The sequence below is a fragment of the Ahaetulla prasina genome, chromosome 3 (assembly GCF_028640845.1).
Source record: "Ahaetulla prasina isolate Xishuangbanna chromosome 3, ASM2864084v1, whole genome shotgun sequence".
NCBI classification, from domain to species: domain Eukaryota; kingdom Metazoa; phylum Chordata; class Lepidosauria; order Squamata; family Colubridae; genus Ahaetulla; species Ahaetulla prasina.
In genome coordinates this window covers 213,846,996-213,857,226 of record NC_080541.1, presented here as the reverse complement: position 1 = coordinate 213,857,226, position 10,231 = coordinate 213,846,996, and the positions used below count along the sequence as shown (strand labels likewise).

At 40.0% G+C, this 10,231-nt stretch overlaps 1 protein-coding gene across 1 annotated transcript in view; it reads right to left on the bottom strand.

Moving 5' to 3' along the window:
* Positions 1-10,231, bottom strand: part of ZNF831 (zinc finger protein 831) — an 83,776-nt gene that overhangs the window by 32,014 nt on the left and 41,531 nt on the right. The gene's annotated exons all lie outside the window — the stretch shown is intronic.

The following is a 10,231-nucleotide window of genomic DNA, read 5'->3' as shown; positions in this document are numbered from 1 at the left end:
TTAAAAAGTATAGTTGAAGCAGCATATTCTGTCCTATCACTATATTTGATCCATTAGGCTTATCTATGATAACTGAATGGAACCTCATGATCTAATGATGCCCTGCCAGTGAGAACTAAAAAGAGAAAACTATTGCAATTTACTAGTCTCAGCTAGTAAAATCACAGTGTTGTGCACTGCAATGCAACAAACCTGAAGAGCCAGAAATTAACTACCACTGGATATGAAAGTCTATGGAGATTCTCAGTCACCCATGTCATGGTTGTCCCAAAGGTGTTTTTCCAAAAGGCAACTGGACTTTCTGGTTTTACTTTGAAGATGTTTCGCTTCTCATCCAAGAAACTTCTTCAGCTTTGACTTCCATTCTTCCATTCCTCACCATCCAATCAGAGCTGAAGAAGCTTCTTGGATGAAAAAGCACCTTTGGGACACTGGATATGAAAGCGGTTTTTCTATGTTATTAAATGAAGTCAAAATTACTTATCCCGACTCATTTTTAAACAGCATTAAATCAGGCTTATTGACTTCAAAAGCAATGAAGAATCCCTATGAGGAATGAATTAAATGGCACTACTAAGGTTGTAAATATTTTAAAAATTGCTTCTAATAAAGTATTTTGTTGTTGGAAAAACTGTTCGATATGCCCATTCAATTTTTTTCTCATTCCTCTTCTGCATTAATGAGAACTCTAAGAATATCTATTCTTTTATCGCAAAATCCAGTTTACAAGAATAGTAAGGTGCTGAAAGTCACTTAATAATGAGATAGGCATCATATAAATGTAATAAATAAAATAAAATAAATTTGTGAAAAAAATATAGCCAGGAGAGGTTGTAAAGAGAAAATGCTGTTCCATGCAACATCTAGAAGTAAAAAGGAATGAATGCCCATTTTGAAGTACATCTGCTCTTTATTTTTAGCAAGAGAATGAGCAGGCTTAGCAATAATTGGCTTTATACAGTACACATTAGTATTTCTCTGGCAGCAAATTATTGCTACCATGCAGAACAACCTACAACTTTTGATGTACCTGTGAATAGACTGTAATGTGTTCTACAACAGCAGAAATATTTATTTATTTATTTATTTATTATTTATTTATTTATTAAATTTTTATACCGCCCTTCTCCCGAAGGACTAAGGGCGGTTTACAGCCATAATAAAAAACAACAGCAATATACACATAAAACCATAATTAAAAAACTTATTATACAAATGGCCGAATTAAAACATTTAAAATAAAACCCCGAATTATAGAATATTAAAACATTAAAACTAATTAAAATCCTATTAAAATCCTATGCCAGCTGCGCAAACAAACAAATAGGTCTTCAGTTCTCGGCGGAAAGTCCGAAGGTCCGGCAGTTGCCGAAGTCCAGGGGGAAGCTCGTTCCAAAGGGTGGGAGCCCCCACAGAGAAGGCCCTCCTCCTGGGGGCCGCCAGCCGACATTGCTTGGCGGACGGCACCCTAAGGAGTCCCTCTCTGTGTGAGCGTACAGGTCAGTGGGAGGTATTTGGTAACAGCAGGCGGTCCCGTAAGTACCCTGGCCCTAAGCCATGGAGCGCTTTAAAGGTAGTCACCAACACCTTGAAGTGCACCCGAAAGACCACAGGTAGCCAGTGCAGACTGTGCAGGAGAGGTGTTACATGGGAGCAACGTGTGGCTCCCACTATCACCCGCGCAGCTGCATTCTGAACCAACTGGAGCCTCCGGGTACTCTTCAAGGGGAGCCCCATGTAGAGAGCATTACAGTAGTCCAAGCGAGAGGTAACCAGAGCATGAGTGACCGTGCATAAGGCATCCCGGTCAAGGAAGGGGCGCAACTGGCGGACCAGGTGAACCTGGTAAAAAGCCCTCCTGGCGACAGTCATCAAATGATCTTCGAAAGACAACCGTCCATCCAGGAGGACGCCCAAGTTGCGCACCCTTTCCACTGGGGCCAATGATTCGCCCTCAACAGTCAGTCGCGGCTGCAGCTGACTACCGGGGTGCCGGCATCCACAGCCACTCCATCTTAGAGGGATTGAGTCTGAGCCTGTTTCTCCCCATCCAGACCCGTACAGCTTCCAAACACCGGGACAGTACTTCGATGGCTTCGTTGGGATGGCCTGGGGTGGAAAAGTACAGCTGCGTATCGTCAGCGTACAGTTGGTACCTCACCCCAAAGCCATTGATGATCTCACCAAATATTACAGTAGAACTAAAGTTTCTAACTTAGATGCTTCTTTTTAATATTGATTTTTAGAAAGAATCTCAAAACTTAATGTCTCAGTTAATACAAATGCCTATATTTCATTTTATACATTTTAATTTTGAGTCACCCAGTCATTTTGCAGAGTGAGATGGGCAGCATAAATTTCACCATTATTATATAAATAAGGAGCATGGTGGTTTGCGTGGTTAGGATGCTGGGATGGAGGTTAGCAAGCCCACGTTTGGGAACCAAGTGCTGCCGTGAGGCGGGGTTGAGCCCCCTTCCTTCACTCCAGCGTCTGCTGGGGCATCGAAGGAGCCCCCAACTGGGCATCTCCCAGGCAATGGTGATGCCACCGGCTAATCCTTTTAACCCAGAAGTGCTTTTGACACAAATGCAATGTAATTATATAAATGATACAAAAAACCAGAACTGTGCTTAAGAAACTGATTTATATGAACCTCGCCAAATAATCAAGCATAGTTACGTTTAGTCCTTAATGGAACTGCATCTACATGGAGGAAAGTATGCAATGGGGTACCCCAAGGCTCTGTCTTAGGCCCAGTACTCTTCAATATCTTCATCAATGATTTAGATGAGGGGATAGGTAGAATAGAATAGAATAGAATAGAATAGAATAGAATAGAATAGAATGGAATGGAATGGAATGGAATGGAATGGAATGGAATGGAATGGAATGGAATGGAATCGAATCGAATCGAATCGAATCGAATCGAATCGAATAGAATAGAATAGAATAGAATAGCATAATAGAATAGTGATGGCGTTCGGGAAAAAAACTGTTCTTGTGTCTAGTTGTTCTGGTGTGCAGTGCTCTATAGCATCGTTTTGAGGATAGGAGTTGAAGCAGTTTATGTCCAGGATGTGAAGGGTCTGTAAATATTTTCACAGCCCTCTTTTTGACTCGTGCAGTATACAGGTCCTCAATGGAAGGCAGGTTGGTAGCAATTGTTTTTTTTTGCAGTTCTAATTATCCTCTGAAGTCTCTGAAGTAGATGGGAACTCATCAAATTTGCAGATGACACCAAGCTGGCAAGAATAACCAATACTCCAGAAGATAGGCTTAAAATACAAAAGGATCATGACAGATTTGATCATTGGGCCCCATTAACTAATTGAAATTTAATGGTGAAAAAAGTAAGGTTCTACATTTACGCAAGAAAAACCAAATGTACAGGTATAGTATAAGTGTACCTGGCTCAGCAGTAGTAACTGTGAGATGGATCTTGGAATCCTAGTGGACAATCACTTAAACATGAGCCAGCAGTGTGTTGCAGCTGCCAAAAAAAGCCAACACAGTCCGTCCTAGGTTTCATTAACAGAGGTATAGAATCAAGATCAAGTGAAGTGTTAATACCACTCTATAATGTCTAAGTAAGACCACACTTGGAATACTGTATCCAGTTTTGATTGCCACGATGTAAAAAAAGATGTTGAGACTCTAGAAAGAGTATAGAAAAAAGATAATTAGGGGACTGGAGGCTAAAACAGTTGAAGGAATTGAATATGTCTAGTTTAATGAAAAGAAGGACTAGGGATGTCATGGGAGCAGGGTTCCAATATCTCAGGGACTGCCACCAAGAAGAGGGAGTCATTTTATTCTCTAAAGCACTTGAAGGCAGGACAAGAAGCAATGGATGGAAATTAATTAGAGAGCATTTCACCTTCGTTGGCGCCATCTTGGCTATTTGTACCTTGATGAACGTATCTTTTCTTTTATGTACACTGAGAGCATATGCACCAAGACAAATTCCTTGTGTGTCCAATCACACTTGGCCAATAAAATTCTATTCTATTCTATTCTAGTCTATTCAATGGATGGAAACTAATTAGGGAGAGAAGCAACCTAGAACTAAGGACAAATTTCTTGACAGTTAGAACAATTAATCAGTGGAACGGCTTGCCTCCAGAGGTTGTGGATGCTTCAACAGTGGAACTTTTCAGACAAAATTGAACAACCATTTGTCTGAAATGGCATAGAAACTCTATGCCTGTCTGAGCAGGGGGTTGGACTAGAAGGCCTCCAAGGTCCCTTCCAATGCTATTATTCTGAAAGGTTTTAACTCACAAAATAAACTTAAAAATTCCTCCATTACCTCCATAATATGCCCAAAACACGCCTTGGGATCAATCACCCCAAGTTTAAAATTCACTGCTATAGCTAAAGCTTTCATACATTCTGGACTTTAGAATTAGCTACTCCCAAAATCCAGAACCAATTCCCTGGTGACCTTATGAGCCTTATCAGCATCAGTCCATCTTTGAGGAATTCCTAAGAAGTTTTCACCAAGCTTTCAATTATCTCCTTATAAATCAGAATGTGTCCTTTAGAATGCACAGGCCTTTAGAACAGGGGTCTCCAGCCTTGGCAACTTTAAGACTTGTGGACTTCAACTTGTGGAGTTGAAGTCCACAAGTCTTAAAGTTGCCAAGGTTGGAGACCCCTGCTTTAGAATGCAGTCATCCAATCTTCTGCAGCTCAAACATTTGTTATATGGGTCTACCTTTCTTCTGCAAAGGACTGAAGAAAATTAACGTGGGGTCTCTTTATGAATAAAAGTCCTTCGAAGTTAGAAGTTAAATTACAAAAAAGTGCTCTATGCTGACAGATGTTTTGCTGCTCTCAGGTTCACTATCCATATGTTGCTAGGCTAATCTTAGCACTTTAAAAGAAACAGAGGGCCTCATTTATATTTGGAAGCTTATTGAAATATTTCTGAATACAACAGGATACCGTGACTTCTTTGCTAAAATTACTTTCAGTGAACTAAGTTCTTGAAATATAAGGCTTGCGTAGATCAGAAGGCCAGATTGCCCACCCTTCATGTTCCAATCAGCCCAAGAATCAAATGACAGCGAAGATGGGCCCTTCAACCTTTAGCTTAGTTATTGATAAAGCATGTTTTTTCTGGAGGCAATGGATGACTCAGCATACTATATATTAAGGAGAAATGATGGAGATTTCTCCAAGCCCTGTTTGCCAGTCAATCTGTGATATAGCATGCTTAAGTTGATGGATAGGAATTCTGTGTGACATTGAATATAAGTAGTATTATCTCACTGACCAGAACATTCAACCAACTCCATGACTATTTGAAGCAGGGGTGTCAAACTCACATTGTCACGGCAGCATCACGTGACATATCAGGACTTTTTTTTCCCCTTTGCTAAACCGGGCGTGGGCATGGTCAGCACAGGCCGGGAGTTTGACAGCCCGATTTAAAGTGTCTGTTGCTTCAATTGAGTGGCTGGATCACTGTAAAGTTACAGGCTTATAAGTAGCATCTGTGCCAAGGAGAATATTTGCATGATTATAGGCACATCCCATATTAAGTGGAAATGCCCTCAAAGAATGTCCAAAATTACAATTAGCACAAAATGTGGTAGTTAAGCTATTAACTAGCGCAAGGAATAGGGATTTTTATTTTATTTATGTCCCAGTTTTATTACTTTTATAAATAACTCAACAACAGACATACAAAATATTCCTTCCTTCTACTTTCACCACAACTCCACTATAGGTGGGTTGGATTGAGAGAGAGTGACTAACCTAAAGTCACCCAGGCAATTCACAGTCTCCTGGTTTCTAACCTGGTGCCTTAACCACTAGATCAAAATGGCTATTTTAAAGATATCTTGTCAGGGTTCCAAGTAACACCCCCAACGAAATCAAACTCCGAGGCTTGAAGTTCCTCAAAGCTAACTTTTATTAGAAATATTGGCACATCTGGGAAAACCCGAATCTGAGACCTTCCGGGTTTTCCTCACCCAAAAGAATGTTCAAGTCCTTGCCTTTCATCCACATGAACCAATCAGGTACCCTCCAGAACAGAAGATACCTCCTCATTCTTCTCAGCACAGCTACAGGGCACAATGGCCTTGACTTTCTAGAAAGAATTTTATTTTGACTACCTCTTTACTCTATATAATCCCCTCTCCCAGTTTCCCACAGTAGAATTTGTGGCAGGCCTGAAGCCTGAAGGCTCAAAGGTAGAAAGATGGCTTCCAGGTCTGACAACCCTGCTTTTAGAAGTTTATCTATTTGGTGTACAGGAGAAAACCTTCTTTGGTATTCCCTGGATATTAAAGATACTCTTCAAGGAGATGTCTTTGGTTCATCTAAATATTCAGGAAATGGGTGGAAAGATCATATCTTGCCCAAACCTTTTCCATGTAACTGAAATAATTTTCATTTTACTTCAGATTTTAACTTCATTTATTTCAAACGTTTATATAGCCACCCACCTTACATCAAACTCTGTTCCCAACCAATAGTTAAAGCAACATTAACAATAAACAACCTAATACATACATCTATCTATTTATTTAAAACTTTGCATATAGTTTTATGTTTTATAAATTTTTCTTGTTAGCAACTGTTGTAAGGCATTTGAGTGTTCCATGCTTAGATAGATAGGATGCAAACTGAACAAATATTCATCAACTACTTAATAAAAAAACCCCAAGATATACTTTATCCTAAACCACAAACAAATTACAGAATAAATGTTATGGTAACTGTAAAATAAAATTGTGTAATGGACCACTTCAATCCAGATTCCTAGAAATCAAAATGGGAAAAAGTATTCCTAAAATCCACATAATTTTAGCATCAATCCAACTTTCTTGCAGTTGAATACTAGCCTCTTATTTCTTGCATTTGAATGGCACAGATTTGAGGAAGAAGTACTGTAATTCCAGTCTGAGGTAAGAGATTCACAGATGTAAGTGCTTTTTCTATTCAACTATACTACATCCTACAACATCTTGAGTCTCCAAAGATCTATGCAAGGGTCCTCTTTGTAGACTTTACTTCAGCATTCAATACCATCATTCCAGACACTCTTCTAACTAAGCTAAACCAGCTACAGGTACGAGAACAGACTTGTAAGTGGATCAGAAGCTTCCTAACAAACAGGAAGCAGCAGGTGAAGCTAAGCAAGATCACATCAAATACCTGTACAATTAGCACAGGGGCTCCCCAAGGCTGTGTGCTCTCCCCACTTCTCTTCTCTCTGTATACCAATGACTGCATCTCCAACGATCCATCTGTTAAGCTACTGAAGTTCGCAGATGACACAACAGTGATTGGTCTCATTCAAGACAATGACGAATCCGCATATAGATGAGAGCTCGAGCGAATAGCCTTGTGGTGCGACCGAAACAATCTGGAACTGAACACACTCAAAACCGTAGAAGTGGTGGTAGACTTTAGGAGAAACCCTTCCATACTTCCACCTCTCACAATACTAGACAACACAGTATCAACAGTAGAAACTTTCAAATTTCTAGGTTCTATCATATCGCAAGATCTAAAATGGACAGGTAACATCAAAAACATCATCAAAAAAGGTGCAAAAAATGTACTTTCTGCGCCAACTCAGTAAGCTCAAACTGCCCAAGAAGCTGCTGATTCAGTTCTACAGAGGAATTATTGAGTCTGTTATTTGCACCTCTATAACTGTCTGGTTTGGTTCTGCAACCCAACAAGAAAGACACAGACTTCAGAGGATAATTAGAACTGCAAAAAAAATAATTGCTACCAACCTGCCTTCCATTGAGGACCTATATACTGCACAAATCAAAAAGAGGGCCGTGAAAATATTTACAGATCCCTCACATCCTGGACATAAACTGTTTCAACTCCTACCCTCAAAACGACGCTATAGAGCACTGCACAACAGAACAACTAGACACAAGAACAGTTTTTTCCCGAAGGCCATCACTCTGCTAAACAAATAATTCCCTCAACACTGTCAAACTATTTACTAAATCTGCACTACTATTAATCTTTTCATCGTTCCCATCACCAATCTCTTTCACTTATGACTGTATGACTGTAACTTTGTTGCTGGTAATCCTTATGATTTATATTGATATATTGACCATCATTTGTGTTGTAAATGTACCTTGATGAAGGTATCTTTTCTTTTATGTACACTGAGAGCATATGCACCAAGACAAATTCCTTGTGTGTCCAATCACACTTGTCTAATAAAAAATTCTATTCTATTCTATTCTATTCTATTCTATTCTATTCTATTCTATTCTATTCTATTCTAAAAAACTATGTATTATCCAACCTCACAAAAAAAGTCAATTTCATACAAATACATCTGTTTCTTCATTTTTCAAAGTTACATTTAAATTAGGTCCAGGCAATCTTTTCTGGAATTGTGATTCTCAGATATGAAAAGATAAATCTACAAGAAACTTGAAAGCAATTTGAAAGACTCTAAAAAGGAAGGGAACTGATTAATAACGTGTTTTTTTACTTACTTCCAGATGCGGTTGACTTTAAGCATTTCCAATATGGGTGTTCTCAAAGACATAAATCAAGAGGGTTAGACACTAGTTTACAATCTTATTTATCATTGTTCTTCAGTATAACAATATCCTTGTGTCCTATTTTCTGATTGTTTTAAATAATGCAGAAACAGACTGGATATTTTAGAGATGAAAATAAAACTTATCTTTGTAAATTTAATATGCTTAATTTCAAATGATTTATTCCTTTACTTATTTACACATTTCGGTTGAGTATATGTAATTATTCCAAAGAGTTTAGGATATTTGATTTCCCATCCTCAACTTGATAATCTCCAAATATGATTCATAACAAACAGGAGGCAGCAGGTGAAGCTAAGCAGAATCACATTAGATACCTGTACAATTAGCACAGGGCCCCCTAAGGCTGTGTGCTCTCCCCACTTCTCTTCTCTCTGTATACCAGTGACTGAATCTCTAATGATCAATCGGTTAAACTACTGAAGTTCACAGATGACACCATAGTGATCAGTCTCATTTGAGACAATGATGATTCTGCATACAGACAGGAGATTGAACAACTAGCCTCGTGGTGCTACCGGAACAATCTGGAACTGAACACACTCAAAACTGTAGAAATGGTGGTAGATTTTAGAAGAAACCCTTCCATACTTCCACCTCTTACAATACTAGACAACACAGTATCAATAGTAGAGACCTTCAAAGGAACATTGGCTTACCTGAAGGTTCCTTCTATGTACGCTGTGTGAGAGTCCAAAGCAATGGGTTGTTAACTTCAGCTGATTGGCCAGAGACTGAGTTGATTTTGTTTAAACACGCCTCCTCTTCCTGCTTAGCTCCAGTTTATTAATGAAGAACCGGTACTTGAGAAGACGAATTCAATTGGGAACGGAAATGGACCAAAAACCTCCAGACCCCTGGATAGAACAAAGAAAACAATAAAGGAACATAGGGCGGGGTTGGACTCTCACACAGCGTACATAGAAGGAACCTTCAGGTAAGCCAATGTTCCTTCTCCTGTACGCTGCTTAGAGAGTCCAAAGCAATGGGATATACCCAAGCTAAATATCCCTAGGGTGGGGAACAGAGGAATTCAAATTGTCAGCGGCAGGAAGAACTCGCTGCAGGACCCTCCGTACGAATGAGGCCTCGGCTGAGGCAAATTGGTCCATCTTGTAGTTTTTGATAAAGGGCGAGGGAGAGGCCCATGTGGCCGCTCTGCAGATGTCCAAGATAGAGGCTTGAGTGGCCCAGGCGGCTGTGGTAGCTGCACTGCAGGTGGAATGAGCCGTGATGCGGCCTGGAAGATGGTGTTTCTGCTGGTCGTAGGCCATGGAAATACAGGCTTTTATCCACCTGCCTATGGTGGATGGAGATACTTTGGTGCCCAGAACCCTTGGTTGAAATGAAACAAACAAGGATTCTGTCTTCCTAAACGGAGCTGTTCTGTCGAGGTAGATACGTAAGGCCCTGCGTACATCCAGCGTGTGCCATCGACGCTCTGAAGGATGTTTGGGATGAGGGCAGAAGTCCGGCAAGATGACCTCCTGGGACCTATGGAACCACGTGTTTATTTTTGGAAGGAATGTAGGGTCTAAACGGAGAATGACTTCGTTAGGGTGAAAAATGCGTAAGTCCTTCCTGACTGATAGAGCAGCCATTTCGGAGATCCTGCGGGCGGAGGTTATGGCTATGAGAAAAGCTACTTTAAAGGTTAAGATCTTGAG